Source organism: Hemicordylus capensis, chromosome 2 (assembly GCF_027244095.1).
Source record: "Hemicordylus capensis ecotype Gifberg chromosome 2, rHemCap1.1.pri, whole genome shotgun sequence".
Classification (NCBI taxonomy): Eukaryota; Metazoa; Chordata; class Lepidosauria; order Squamata; family Cordylidae; genus Hemicordylus; species Hemicordylus capensis.
Genome location: NC_069658.1, coordinates 314,463,934 through 314,479,273, shown reverse-complemented (window position 1 = coordinate 314,479,273; position 15,340 = coordinate 314,463,934). Strand labels below are relative to the sequence as shown.

The 15,340-nt window shown below is 40.7% G+C and overlaps 1 protein-coding gene across 1 annotated transcript in view; it reads left to right on the top strand.

Annotated features, from left to right (window-relative positions):
* Positions 1 to 15,340, top strand: part of SYN2 (synapsin II) — a 354,597-nt gene that overhangs the window by 210,349 nt on the left and 128,908 nt on the right. The gene's annotated exons all lie outside the window — the stretch shown is intronic.

Sequence of the window (15,340 nt, the reverse complement as noted above, 5' to 3'; positions counted from 1 at the left end):
CTGGTGGTTCCTGGGACAGGGGGTGGGGGTGGAGGGCGCTATGCAGGGCAGGTGATAGGTGGAGCCACAGATCATGAGAGGTGGAGTCCATTGTGGCCAGTGCAAGAGGCAAAACCAATTGTGGGTAGCTGTGGAGGTAGAGCCAGGACTGCCTTAGTAATAACTGGCAAAGTTAAGTGTAGATTTGTAGCTAACAAATGGGATCAAAATACAGACTCAGACACAAGCACACAAATCTCAATTGCTCATCAGCAGAAATACACAGAAATATGGAAAAAATCAGTTGCTTTATAGTGCTAAACAGGACTACAGTAATGTGTAGATTTGTATCTAACACAGCAGGATCAAAACACGCACAGAGAGAGAGAGAGAGAGAGAGAGAGAGAGAGAGAGAACTGTGTACAAGCCACAAATAATGCAGAGACTAGCTACAAAAGGCTGCTTCTGTGGAGAGTAAATGACAAATGAAATCACCAAGGCAGCTCTGACTATTTAAAAAATGAATACTGCTAATTAGAAATAATAAGAAATAACACTAAGCCAGAGTGGTACAGTGGTTAGTGTGCTGGACTAGATGGGGAATCCAAGTTCAAATCCCCATTCAACCATGAAACTCACTGGGTTACTCTGGGATAGTCACTCTGCATAACCTTCCTCATAGGGCTGGTGGGAGGATAAATGTAACCATATGCACCACTCTGGGCTTCTTGGAGAAAGTGCAGGCTATACATGTAAAAGTAAAGAGATCTATATAAGCCATAGGTAAAATAGAGACCAGCTACTAAAGTGGAGAACAAATGCATTCTGTAGTTAAAAGGACAGCTCTGCCTGCATACATAAATAATAGAAAAATCACAGGTTTTTCAGTAATGCTTGCTGCAGCTTTGAACCATCTCCTGTATCTTAGAAGACACCATGGGAAGCAAAGAAGCATGGGAATACCCACTGTTTACTCCATGCCTGCTGAGCAGCTGGGTGCCACACTCTGCTTGCCCTGGGGTCCCACCAATTAGCCTGTGTGTCCATCCTAGCAAGCAGCAATCTATAAATTTAATTCTTTTAAACGTACCCATCGCTAATTCCATGCATGGCAGCTCTCACGAAAGTAGCTGCCTGGGGGATAGCGACAGGGACAGGAGACAATGGCGGCGGTGGCGGGCCGGCCTGGCTCAGCTACCAGTCGGCCAGAGGGGGCGGCCTGGCCCTGGTCTGGCCGCTGGCAAGACAGAGGAGGTGGTGGCAGGCAGGCCTGCTGCTGGGAGGAAGAGCAAATGGCCGGCCAACCTGGCCCTGGCCCAGCCGCCGATTGGCTGGAGGAGGTGGCGGTGGTGGGCCAGCACAGCTGCCCTCCAGTCGGAGGTGGCAGGCCAGCCTGGCCCAGCCGCTGGGAGAACGGGGTGGGAGGAGGTGCTGGGCCAGCTTTCCGGCTGGCCCGCAAGCCAGAAAGTGTGGGGTGGGGGATAGAGGAAGCAGGCTGGCCAGCCGGCCTACCAGAAAACACAGGGGGAGGTGAGAAGCGGGTGGGGGAGCAGCCATCCAGCCAGAAAGCCAGGCATACCAGTGTCAGAGGGGCAGTGGCGGTGGGTGGGCTGGCCGAAGGCACAGATGCTCTGTGCTCGGCGCAGCACGTATTTTTAAATAGAGATCACTTCATTAATCCTTGCCCAGTGAACCATAACCCCCAGTGGACATGTTAATGTCACAGATACTGACTACAATCCAGAGGAAAAAACCTGGTTAGCTCTCTGCATAGCAAATTGGTTTTAAAAATTATTTTCCTTCCAACAGAATCCATTCCTTCTGTACATACACCACACCCAAATGGAATTCCACTTTTGCAATTATTTGAAAAGCAGTTTGGACTCAGAAATCCATACATATGCCCTAAAAGAACTTTCTGGCTTCTCATGCCAGTTTCTAGTCTAATTAGTCTAGTCTTACAGTTTGCTGTTCCTTCCAGTGTTCTATGGCATGTCATTTTGGGAATCGGCCATAATGCTTTGAATACTGATCAAATCAGATAACAAGGGAGAAAAAGCAGAGGTTGCCCCCTCAAAACAAATGCAAAGAAGCCAGCCAAAGATCAGACTTACCAGCAACCAGTTAGCCTACCTGCTCTCTTCTTCTTCTAGATAGAAGGAAAGAATTCCCCACCCTCTGGGTACTCTGACGGGCTGCCTGAGTATACTCTCTGCTAGTTGCCCTCTGATTAGTTTATAGGGCGGTCCTAGGACCGCCCACTTTGCAAAAACAAAAGTGAGCATAGGCTCCTGCTTTATTAATATTTTAAAAGATCTGAGGCTTTTCATTTGTGAGGGGCTACCATCACCCACCTCACAATTCTTAAAGCAGCAGCAGGCTGCAGGCAAGAGCAGCAGGGCTCAGCCTAGGGAGGCAGCAGGCACACAAAATGGAGCCAGAGACGACATGGCTCACTGAGAAATTTAAGATGAGCACCGTCCACTTTGCCCACAGATAAGATCCTCCCCTGTTAGGGAGTAGTATTCTGAAGCTTTGATATATTCTTGTTGCCTTGTAACAGAGTGGTAGTATTTAAAAATGATATACAAATAATTATGTGATACAACCTCTCAGTGTCTGTTCTAGGGTTGCGCATTTTGTATTTTTTCTGTTTCGATTTGTACCCAAACCAAATCAACCCCATTTTGTATTTTGTCTGAAATTAAGCCTTCTGAATCACCCCAGTTTTGTTTTGTATCCGGATTAATCCGAATCCGAATTTAAAAATGGGTCACATGGTCAAAAGAGTAGGTAGGGGTTATAGTGCCCAATGAGTTGAAGCTACGACAAAAATTTCAAAGGAATTGGGCAAACTGCTGATTTTAGGTGAATGTTTGAAGTTTGCACATCTTTCAGATTTTCTCCATAGGGTATGATGGAGGTTTCAGGAAAAGTATCGCCTCACAGGGTGGGGTGGGGGAGAGGTGGCCCAGAGTGGAGTGTGGTTGATGGTAGTGCCCAGCTGGTACAAGGAAGCTACCACAATTTTTTCAGAGGAATTTGGCAAAGGGCTGATTTTTAAAGAATTTATGCATCTTTCAGATTTTCCTCGTAGGGTATAATGGAGGTTCCCGTAGGGATTTTCCTCGTAGAGTATAATGGAGTCCCATAACTCCACTTGAGGGGCACTGGGGCGGCTGAGAACAAGTGGCAGTGTAGTGCACATAGGGTGCCAACCACCCACATGGGTAGCCAACCCATGAAGTACAGGGTTTTCTTGTTCTAGAGGTGTTCTGAGAGTAGAATCTCTAGTAGCATATGAGAGTGGATTCATGATTTTTCATTACGAATCTCATTTGCTACCAGAGAATCTAAACTCAACACCTCAGAAACAACAAAGCCCAGTACCCCAATGGGTTCGCAATCCTTGGGGGTGGTTGTGCACTACACCACCACTTGCTTCAGGCCATCCCAGTGCTCCCCAGGTGGAGTTATGGGGCTGCTGAAACCTCCATTATTCCCTACGGGGGGAAATCTTAAAGACGCGTAAACCTCAAAAATTCCTAAGAAAACAGCCCTTTGCCCTATTTGGAATCTGGGTGCACCACCCTTGGGGCACTGCCACCCAACCCACTGGTTTGCCCCTGAAGCCCCAGATAAACAAGTTGAAAGAGTGAAGAGAATGATGAACAACGACACTTAGTTTTTTGGCACAGTTATTTAAGAATTTTGTAACAGGTGGCAGCCTATCCCTGTGGCACTAGCACAGCAGCACAACCCAAATTACATTGTGGCCTAAATTACATTAGACTGCTCAACTTGGGCAACAAAACATAGACACCACTATAACTCATAAAAATCAGAAGAAAAACAAAATTGCTCTTCAAAATACCCCTGAACAAGTCAAGAGATTCTTTCTAAACCTTTGGAAAGAAAAACCTGTGTAATTTCAGAACTTTCCTAACCAGCTTCTCAAAAAGCTTCTCCACACAATTTATACCATGGCTTTTAGCAAGAGCTTTGGAATTGTATTGAGCTCCCAAAGATATTTGGGTATTTCTTCCTCAAAATGCTGTCTTCCAAATCCCTTTGCAAGGTCAGTTTGCATTTCAGTGACACTGAATACAACACATACTTAACTAAACCATTCATACTCAACAGCTTTTTGGATATCTTATCTTCTGCTAATCACTCAGTGCCTCAGCTGGAGTGGAGAGAGTCAGAGAAGTCAATTTCAATTGCAGTGCTTTTTGGAAGAACAAAGGCATTCTGTCCGAAACACAGTCATTTCGATTTGGAAACAAAAACTCTGTTTTTTTAATTTTTGATTTTTTTTTGGTTACAAAACCTCCAAAATTGCCATTTTTGGGCACAAAATGTTTTGTACCCAAATCAAAATGCACAAGCCTAGTCTGTTCTATATAAGGAAATACAGTTATATACTATATAATAAAATTCTATATAAGGAAGTACAAACTTCCTTTTTTTTTTTGCCATTTTAAAGTTTTATTGATTTTTACAATGTCTTAGCAATCAAGTTACACTTAAGTAAATAATGACTTCCTGCTTACCAGTCTCCACAGTTCTTGTTAACTATACATATAAGCCATTGCTATAATATTACAAAACATATATACTCCGATAAATTTGATTTTACCCTACCCCAACCTGCTGTGATACTAAATTTCAAACCCTGCTGAAAGGTCCATGTTAGAAAAATAGTTCTTTAAGTAAAGTAAGAAAGGTTCCCAATCTTCTTTAAAACATTCCAAGTTTTCGTCCCTTATAAGTGTTGTAAGTTTTGCCATCTCCGCATATTCAAAAATTTTTATCAACCAGTCTTCTTTTGAAGGCATTTTATTATCTTTCCATTTCTGTGCATATACTATTCTAGTCGCCGTGGTTGCATACATTAAAAAAGTTAAATTTCTTCTAGAGAACTCTCCTTGAGTTATTCCCAAGAAGAAGGATTCTGGCCTCTTAGGAAATGTCATTAAAAAAAATTTTTCCAGCTCATTATATATCATATCCCAAAAGGCCTTTGCCTTCCCACATGACTACCACATATGGAAGAAGGTTCCTTCACATTGTCCAGATTTCCAACATTTGTTTGAAACATTTTTATACATCAATGCTAATTTTTTCGGTATCAGATACCACCTGTACATCATCTTATAACAATTTTCTTTTAAAGTATAACATGCAGTGAAATTTAAATCAGTTTTCCATAATTTTTCCCAAGCTGCCATCTCTATATTATGACCCACATCTCGAGCCCATTTTATCATAGTCATTTTAACCACTTCATCTCTTGTCTCCTCCAAAAGCAACAACTTATACATCTTGGAGACTAATCATTTTCACATAACTCCTTTTCAGATCTCGACATCTGATCCTCAAATCCAGCTTTAAGATCCTTCTTATAAATTTCGTTTAACTAATGGTACTGAAACCAGTTACTAACCAAATTTTGAACTTCAGTTAGATTTTTTAATTTACAGCCCTTATCTTGAAAACATAACAAATCTCTATAGGTACCCCATTCAGACTGCATATTTATCTCTTTACATGCTAAAGCTTCAATCGGGGATACCCATAATGGAGTTTTAGGTTCCAACCATTTTTTATATTTTACCCACACTCACATTAGACTCCTTCTTACATAGTGATTAAGAAAATCTTTATGCACTTTAGTTTTATCATACCACAAATAAGAATGCCATCCAAACCTTCTATCAAATCCTTCCAGATCAAGTATTCTGGGATTTCTTAATGTTATCCATTCCTTTAACCACGTCAAACAAACAGCATCAAAATACAACCTTAAATCCAGCAGGGTAAGACCACCTCTTTCTTTAGCATCTGTTAAAATTTTACATTTAATTCTTGGTCTTTTCCCTTGCCAAACAAATTTAGTTATGTCCTTTTGCCATTGCTTAAAACAACTTAATGTATATTAATTATAGGAATAGTCTGAAAAAGAAACATTTTAGGTAAAACATTCATCTTCACAACTGAAATACTTCCCATTAAAGATAAGTTCATTCTAGTCCATCTTTGCAAATCAATTTTTACTGTATTCCATATTTTGACATAATTATTTGAAAACAACAAAGAATTGTTATTTGTCAGCCAGACACCCAAATATTTAATTTTCTTCTCCACTTTCAATTCACTTATTTCATAGAGTCTATCCTTGGATTTCTGGTCCATATTCTTTGTCAACACCTTTGTTTTATTTATATATAACCCAGCCAATTGGCCGAATTGTTCTGTTTTTTCCAAGAGCCTTCTGATCTTCTCTAATGGATTTTCAAGAAAAAACACCACATCATCCACAAAGGCTCTAAGTTTGTACTCCTGCTTCCCTATGTTCAAGCCTTGTATTGTTCATCTTCTCTGATATTTCTACAAATGACTTCCAGAACTAATATAAAAAGTAATGGGGAAAGTGGGCAACCTTGTCTGGTTCCTTTTTGTATTTTACAATTATTTGATAGTTCCCCATTTATAATAATTTTAGCATATTGCTCCAAATATATTGTCTTAACAGCTCTAGTGAAATTATTGCCAACTCCCATTGCATCCAGTAGCCTCCAAATAAACTGCCAGGAAACATTATCAAATGCTTTCTCTGCATTCAGAAAGATCATAGCTATTTGTTTATCATTGTGTTTTTCATAATACTCCAGTACATTCAGGACTGTTCTCACATTGTCTCTTAATTGCCTTTTTGGCAAAAAGCCTGCTTGATCTTCATGAATAAAAGCTCTTAGTACAACCTTCATTCTCCTTGCCAAAATGGCAGCAAAAAGTTTGTAATCATTATTTAAGAGTGAAATTGGCCTGTAATTCTTAACTTGCGTTAAGTCTTGATCCAGTTTTGGAATTACTGCAATGTTGGCATGCTTCCAAGACTCCGGCATATTTCCTCTTTGCACAATATCATTCATCATCCTTTGCAAAGGCTGTAATAATTGATCTTTAAAGGATCTGTAGTATGAAGCTGATAGGCCATCAGGACCTGGCACTTTATTGGGTTTACTTGAGTTTGTTACTTCCGTTATTTCCATTATTGATATTGGTGCATTCATAATTTCTATATAATCCTTGGAAAGTTGTGGGATATTTTGTGTCTTCAGAAATTTATCAATTTTTATATCTTCTACTTTGTTTCCTTTATATAGTTCAGAATAGTATCTAAAGAATTCCCTTTTTATTTCCCTTTCATCATAAGAAAGCCCATTTTTTGTTGATACCTTGGATATGTGCTTATTCTTTTTCTCATTTCTAATTTTCCAAGCCAATAACTTGCCTGGTTTGTTTGCCAATTCAAATGACTTTTACTTTGCATATTTTAAATTCCGTTCAATTTCATTTAATAGCAACATAGAGAGCTGCTGCTGAAGCATTTTAATAACTTGAATAGTCTTGTGCTTGCCCTTAGTCCATAGCAATTCTCTTTCTTTTTTAGAAATCTCCATCAGTAGTCCCTCTTTTTTCAGTCCCCTTTATTTCTTAAGATATGTGTTCTGTTGTATAAAAAAGCCTCTCATAACTGCTTTTCCTGCATCCCAAACTATTTTACAGTACAAACATTTTAAAGTAGTTCAGACAACCAACTTAACTGGGCTTGGGAGAAGGCAGGCCCCTACTTGTGTTCCCCCAACATGAACCGGCGCCTGCCTTCTCCCAAACCTAACCAGGGCCCTGCCGCTTGGCCGCCCACACGAGCACCAGGGCAGTGAGCAGTGTGGCAAGGGAGAATGCGGGGGGGGGGAGGAGCATGCCAGGCCTCCAGGCCGCTCCTTCCCCCTGGCTCTATGATGAGTATGGCTGCTGGTAGGCCAAAAGGCGCTGGCGGAAACCTACTCACCCACACGGGTGAGGGAGGAGGTGCGCTTGCATCCTCCTACCTCACTTTTTGGGTCATGTGATCAACCTCAATTTCTGCAAAAAGAAGGGGGAATTTCTGTTTGCTCTATAGATGTTTGAAGTGCATTTTACACTACAGTTCTTGTTTCTGTCCGCTGTAGATCTGGCAGCTCTGAACATTATGATGGTGTTTTCAATGGGTAACAGGGAAGCAGGATGGGACCCTCTTCATGTTTTATACATCTTGCAGCTATGGTCAGTGTTACTATGATCCATTTCTGTGAAGTATAAAGGGCAGAAACATGACCTTAAGTAATTAGGGAGACATGTTTCCTGTTTATATTGCACATGTTTAATGCAAAGCTGCTCTGAGTTTAGACTGTGTGGGAAGACTGCTAGCTTCCCTGATCTGTATTCATAACCTATCTCTCACTTGCCTTGTGTGTAAATTAGGTAGACTAAGAAATCTTCACACATAGCCCAAAATTCCCATTTAACAATCCAACAATCTAAGTACCCTTAGAGTTCTTCAGTGCATATGTGCACACTGTACATATGTGCTATGCAAAAGGAATCACACAAAATTTGATTCTTTTCAAAATGCAAGTTTATTACCCTTGTGCTTTGTGGAAAAGCACTTTGGTATTTATCCAGGTGTTTCTCCACAGCCATAAGGCCTAGAAACTTGCGTTTTTAAAAGATTTAAAAAAAAATCTTATTTCACATTATTTCCTGTTGCATGACGTATGTCGCATGGTGTAGCCCACCCATCTTCTCTGAAGGTCTTTCATTATTGTACTGAAGTGAAGAGAGCTTGGTTTTGGGCGGGGGGTTAAACTTTTCAAACACAATGATGTAATTCAGGAAATGATTTTTTATAAAACCCTGGACATTATCTAATGGTTAATGTCAATAGAATTATGTGACCATATCAAACCAAATCCACCTATTCATTCTCTCTCTCACACACACACACACACACACACACACCCCTCTCAGGAAGTGACAATTTGGTTGGGTTTTCTAGTGTTTCTTCAGAGTTCCTCTGGATTTAAAACCTTCTCTGCATCATATATTGTTGCATGCTCCCCACTTCTCTAAGTGGTGAGAGGTTCTAGGGCTAGTACTAATTCATTTTCCTTTGCGGGGAGAGCACTAGAGGCTTATAGAGGCCATACACATGACCATCGGCTGCCGCTTCCAAGAGCTATGGGGGAGGCAGGAGCTCACCTGCCTTTCCTGTCAGACAAGCGGCTGCCATACTTCCCTCCACCATGTCACATGCCCGCATGAGCAGCGGTGAGGCCAAGAGCAGGAAATGGGAGAACTTCCCCCTCCCACATCTCAGAGTACCCCGCGCTATATGGAGGTGGGCTGGGGTGAAGCCTTTTAACCTAGTGGCAACCATTCTCATAATCTCCTGCTAGGACTGAATTCTAGGTTAGAAGGTTGGGCTAGTTGGAGTGGAAGTGCCAGGATCGGGAGTGATCCATTACTTTGCATCAGATCCCCAGAAGTCCTGCACCTCATAAGGTATTCACCTCTCTCTCTCTCTCTCTCTCTCTCTCTCTCTCTCTCTCCATCCCAAACTACAGGCTTCTATTTCTTTCTCTCTCTTCTACACCTACAACACACACACCTCTTACACCTTTCCCTTAGCACTGAGCTCTTGCAGTCTCTGATGGCTAACATTCAAGAGGAATTTCCATACTCCTCCCAACTATTATCTGCCATTGAGGAAAAATCATCCAAGAATACTGGGCTACCTTCAAGCAGTCTCTTCATCATAACAATAGTAATATAACTTCCTTTGTCTCTTTTTTCTCTCTACATTAAATCCACAAAGTAATGAAGAGTTATTTTTCTGTTTTTACTAAACTTCTGATTAATCATCTTCTGTATAAGAATTGAATAACGGGAATATGGTTTTTCTTTATCCATGTATTCCTTCATAATGGATTTGAAACAAGCAGAATGACTGTGGAAAATTGAAGATTATTCCTGTTGTGATCCTTTTTCTCTGCAGGAGACTCTGTAAAGTCAATGACTCGGAAAACAGTCGATGCACTGTGACAGATAGATTTTGAGTTTCTATGAAGAGTTTAAGCTGCTGTTGTGGGATGATCCAGAGAGGAACATTGTCAGCAGCAATGTTGAGTCAAACCACAGTACTTAAAGGATGTTGTCAAAAATTTCTCACAGTTCCTTTCCTCTGTGGCTTGCTCTTTTTTCTTTTCTTTGTGTTTGTGTTTGTGTGTGTGTGTGCGCACTATTCAGAATTGTATACCTTGGGACAAGGGAGTACTCTGTAGTTCTAAAACCAGAAAGTCTGAAGTTGCTAGACCAGATATACTTGGGAACCTCTTTATAAACTGGGTTCATTGATCTTTGATTTTCTTGTACTCTTTTTCCCCCCTTCTAAAAAGGCTACAAAATAGCCAAAATTCTTTTTTCATGAGAAGAAGAAAAACTGTTTTAGTAGAAGGGTTTTGAAGACAGGGATTGTTAATTTAAAATATTCATTACTAGTGAAGAAAATGTCATGCAGTTTCTTGGTACCATATTTACCCAAATCCATGACAATTCCTCTCCCTGCAGTTCTTTCCTGTTAAATATAGAGGGGTCGTCTTGTTATATACCTGTCTTTATAGGTATAACCTGTGATTAACCTCTGTGTTTTTTGGCATTGGGGCTATTCACATGACTGCAGTGAAGTGGGGGGGAGGCAGGGTTCAACCTACCTTCCCCCAGATAATTGATCTGTATTTCTATGGTGTGCAAGACACATGCCCACACAGCCCACACTACTCCCAGAAGCGTGGATCAAGAGAGACCTGGACTTGTTTTCTTAGCCTCTAGATATCCCACAAGGCATTGCATGAGGAGCACAGGGGCTTTAATTTCTGCTTAGGGTGTGCCCTGGATTAGCCTCATGTGCTGCAAAAATGTGCAAAAAATGATCTAGAGATCCTGCCACTTGTCTGGAAATGATTTGTATAGCAAAAATTAATTTAGATTCAGCTATCAACATAAATTGTAAATATAATTTTTAAAACATATTCAGCTGCAAGAACAATGCACTGAGAGTATATTTTATGAGGAAAATACATGCATTCCATTATTTTGTTTTATTTCACCTCACCCAGATGGCTCTAGGTGGTTCACAAATATAAAAACAGATAAAACCAATAACTCATTAAAACCAGTTTAGAAAGTGGGTATTATTCCTATCATGTACCCATTCAATGCAGGGAGAAAGAGGTGGCAGGGAGCTTGAGACCATAGGATTCAGAGAGCAGCAATATGAACTAATCAAAGAGGAAGGGTGAGTGAGTAGATGTGTGCAAATTCTGCTTGTGTTAAAGAAGAAATAGATTCAATTAATATAAGGGTAGGTCAGTGTCCAGTCCTTCAAGTGATACTTTCCCTAAACACAAGCAAGGGAGGTCCTTGAGAAGGTTAGTGCCGCTTTAATGAAGCACTAATTTTTACATGAAAGTGAAATGCTGATCATTATATTGGGACATTTATTTATTTTATTTTATTTTATTTATTTATTTATTTATTTATTTAAATAAAAATAAAGTACAGGCTATACAATTTAATCACGCTGCAGCTGTTTTCACAAATGAACTGGTACACTATTACTAAACCAGATTTTGCAATCTGCATGTTCTTTTTAGTTAGGATAATGTTTTATGCTTAACGAAACCCTTGTTGCCATTTTGTTAACATATCCTTAGAAAGCAACATTCTAAACCAGGGGTGGGGCATCTTGGTCCTCAAGCTGTTTTTGAACTACAACTCCTGTGGCTGGGGATGATGGGAGTTGTAGTTCAAGAGGGCCAAGGTTCCCCACCCCTGTTCTAAACCAAACCTTGCCATTTAGTTCATCATAGTAGTTCTAGTTTGAATATGGTTGCCCACAGCTTTTTCTCTTTAGGGAAGAACTAAGAACCATGGCGTACTGCAGTCTTGAAATGTTATATGCATCTCTGATGAAGCAATGTGGCCACCCCAGCATCCCAGATGGGCCTTGAGGGGTGGAACTAAGAACACTACATTGGCATACTGCAGATCAAGTTGCGTCCAGACTAGCTAAGGTTCTAGCTTTGGCTACTCCATAGTTTCATGGGCTCTGAGCAGTGGGGGAATCCATCTTTGCTTTGATTTGCTGGATCAGGAGATGGAAGTTGCTTTGGGAATAGTTCCTTCCTGCCATCTGGAACTTCCTGGGCTTCAACCCTCCTCTTAAAGTTGTTGTCGTTGTCATCCACTTGGGTTTGGAAGATAGGAAAGAAATGTCCCTTTAGCCATCATCCCTGTCCTCCTGGGCCCCTTTATTTACTTGAATAATTTGCAGAAGGGATTGGGCCGGGTTTTTAAGTGCTTGGGGGCTGAGCAGTGGGGGCTCAGCTAGGCTAGCCACCCCCCATGGCAAGTACAATGTTGTGTGGAGGATGGTTCGTCACAGCTTATTGGCGAGCGCGCGAAAGCATGTGGTTTTTGTGTGAAGCAGAGTTCTTGCCTTATTGTAATAACTACATAATTCTGCAACCTTTGATCTTACTGTAACAGAGCAGCAGATTTAGCTGGAAGTTAAAGCTCTGAACTTAAAGAAATTTAGAATTTATGGTTCAGAATATATGTACCTTTTTTGCAATATTAACCAGAAAAAGAGTTTCAGCCTTAATAGTTCTTTATGGAGCAGAATTAAATGCTTGGTACTAACTAAATCGTCCTTCAGAATGAACTGGAGCTTTACCATTGACTACACCCACACTAGAGTTTGACCATATACTGTAACACTATGTATAACACTTGTAAACTATTCAAATTTTGTTGAATTGTTTTATTGCTACAGCAGCTTGTTGTGCATCTGACTTTCATTTACAGAAAAAGGAATAGACCATGCATGGACATTGTAGTTCACAAATAAGATACCCCACATCTACAAACAAATGCTATTCTGTTACTGTTCGAATTTTCAGTTAGATAGTATTCTATTCAATAATGAATATCAATGTATTTGAAGTGTTGCCAGTATATTAGCATGCACTTGCTTCATGGGTGCTTTTTTATCTGACTTGCTTCATGGGTGCTTTTTATCTGACTTCATAAATTTTGCATTCTGATTCTCTAAACAGTTAATTGTGCTTTTAAGTAATGAATAATTCACAAAATGTGCTTGTCTCCACTTTGTGATTCTATACAAGGTGCTCCAGAAGTTGGAGTACTTGTAAAATGTCCCAGCTAGGATAACTAGAGAAATGTGTCAGTAGATCTGAACCCTTCAGTCATGGAAACCAATTAGGGATGTGCACAAACCTTGGTCAGTGCACTGATTCGGCACTGCGGGGGAGGGGAGCAGCAAGCGAGATCTTTACAAAAGAGGAGAGCAGGTCCTTTCCTGCTCGCCACCATTGCATGTAGCTTTCTGCTGCAGCGGCACTCATCCCAAGAACCCGTACACAGCACTGGCATGCACATGGCATCCACGCATAAGCAGGCGTCATTTGCATGGTTAGTATTGGGTTGCTGACCATGCAAATGGTGCCTGCAAATGCCATATGCATGCCAGCGCCTTGCACGGGTTCTTCGGATGAGCACCACCACAGCAGGGAACTGCATGCAGTGGCAGAGAGCAGGTAAGGACCTGCTCTCTTCCTTCGTAAAGATCCTGCTCACCACTCCCCTCCCCATGCAGCAGAACCTTTTCGGACTGCATCTGAACTGGTTTGGTGCTGAACTAGTGCATGAATCCGTAGAATCGTGCACATCCCTAGACCCAACTCTAGCTCCCGAGTATACATGCCTAACTTTCCTAGAATTTGACAGCCTTTGCTGCCACAGAAGAGAGAAAGTCTCAGCACAGCAGAAAGCTTGTGGATCATGCATGCCCTTAGCAGATGGGACTTGAGCTATTTACTCAAGTCCCTGTATATCCTACATTTATGCACAACATTCAGCAATTCTGCTCAGTTTTTGTTTTAAGCCTCTCTTAAAACATGTATAGGTTTTTAAAATCCCAGAATTGCACATTTTGAAAAACTTTCAACTTATTTACATTTGAATTCTGCTTTGAAAATAAAAATGCTAACGTTTGTCTAGTCTTTTACAGTTGAAATATCCACTAAGTGATGATAAATGCCTACAAAAACATTTCTATAATGGCCTTTTAATATATGTCAACATTTGACTAATACTTGGAGACTGTACTTTTAAAATTACTATTATTTATAGCTTAGTTAATATGCTAGCAATTCTGGCAGGTCCTTTTGGCAGGGAAGTCATTGTTCTATATCAGGGAACAGGGTCTGAGGATGTACAAGAATAAAACTGTAGCCTTTTTAAAAAAAAATGTATGCAGGACAAGTCTGACAGCAGTGGGCACTCAAGATCTTTGTGCCTGAAGCAGAGCACCAGATATCACTCCCTTATTGTGCGCTCCCTTCTCTCTCATCTTTCGGTTAATAAAGAGTGGAATGTAGAGGTCATCTTGCCACCAATAACATACTAGCTGAGGTGACCGCCTCACCTCATGGAAGGGTTACTCTTGTCTGACTTTCATGGCTATATGATAATGTAACAATCCAGTGCCCAAATTTAAAATTACAGCATGTATATAATCCCTCTACGGATAGTCATGGACCAAGACACATTCATCAATGAAAAAAACATGTCATGGTATTACAATGACAGTAAGAAGCCTGCAGTCACAGTTCTGGGATACTTTGAAGATTCTACACAAGTCATCTGAGCAGTTCTATGTATGCTCTACCATCTATCTCTTGCTAATGGATTAGGTAGTGTTGAAACCAGTGGTTATGGGAATAGGAATGGTGATAGTGATACTCTCATCTCAGTATGAGTCCATACTAAATCAGTCCAACTTTGTAAGCAGTCTAGAGGCCAAGTTACACATTACTTTAAACACACAATTGCCGCTGCTACTCTTATCTGTCATTTACTACACAGGAGTTGTGGGGACATCTGATCTGGCTTGGTGGTGGAGGGGCAGGGGGTGGGAAGGTAAGCTGTTAATCCTTTGCCCCCACCACAATTCCAATCCAGATTGAGATCCCTCCCATGGCTACTACTTAGTAAACCAAAAGGTTAAGCGGATCTTTAGTAAACAAAAAGTTAAGTGTTGAATGGAACATTCAACACAATGTAACATATACACAGTTTAGCACTAAAGTAGAGGTGCTGCCTTCCCTGAAACTGCACTACCAAACATTGATATAATTGCCCTTCCTGCCTGTATAATCACTTCATCCACCTTCATCTTTTCCCACACTGTCTTCCCTTGTTTATGCAAATATTTTATTTATTTATTTATTTATTTATTTATCAACTTTATACCCCACCCAAACTTATGTCTCTGGGTGGCCAAAATATGGCTACCAAGATTTGGTAACTACTTCTCAAACCATGGGAAAGCTTTTTTACCCTTATCTGTAGAAGTTCACACAATCTTTAAGCTCTTTTGACCCAAGAATAC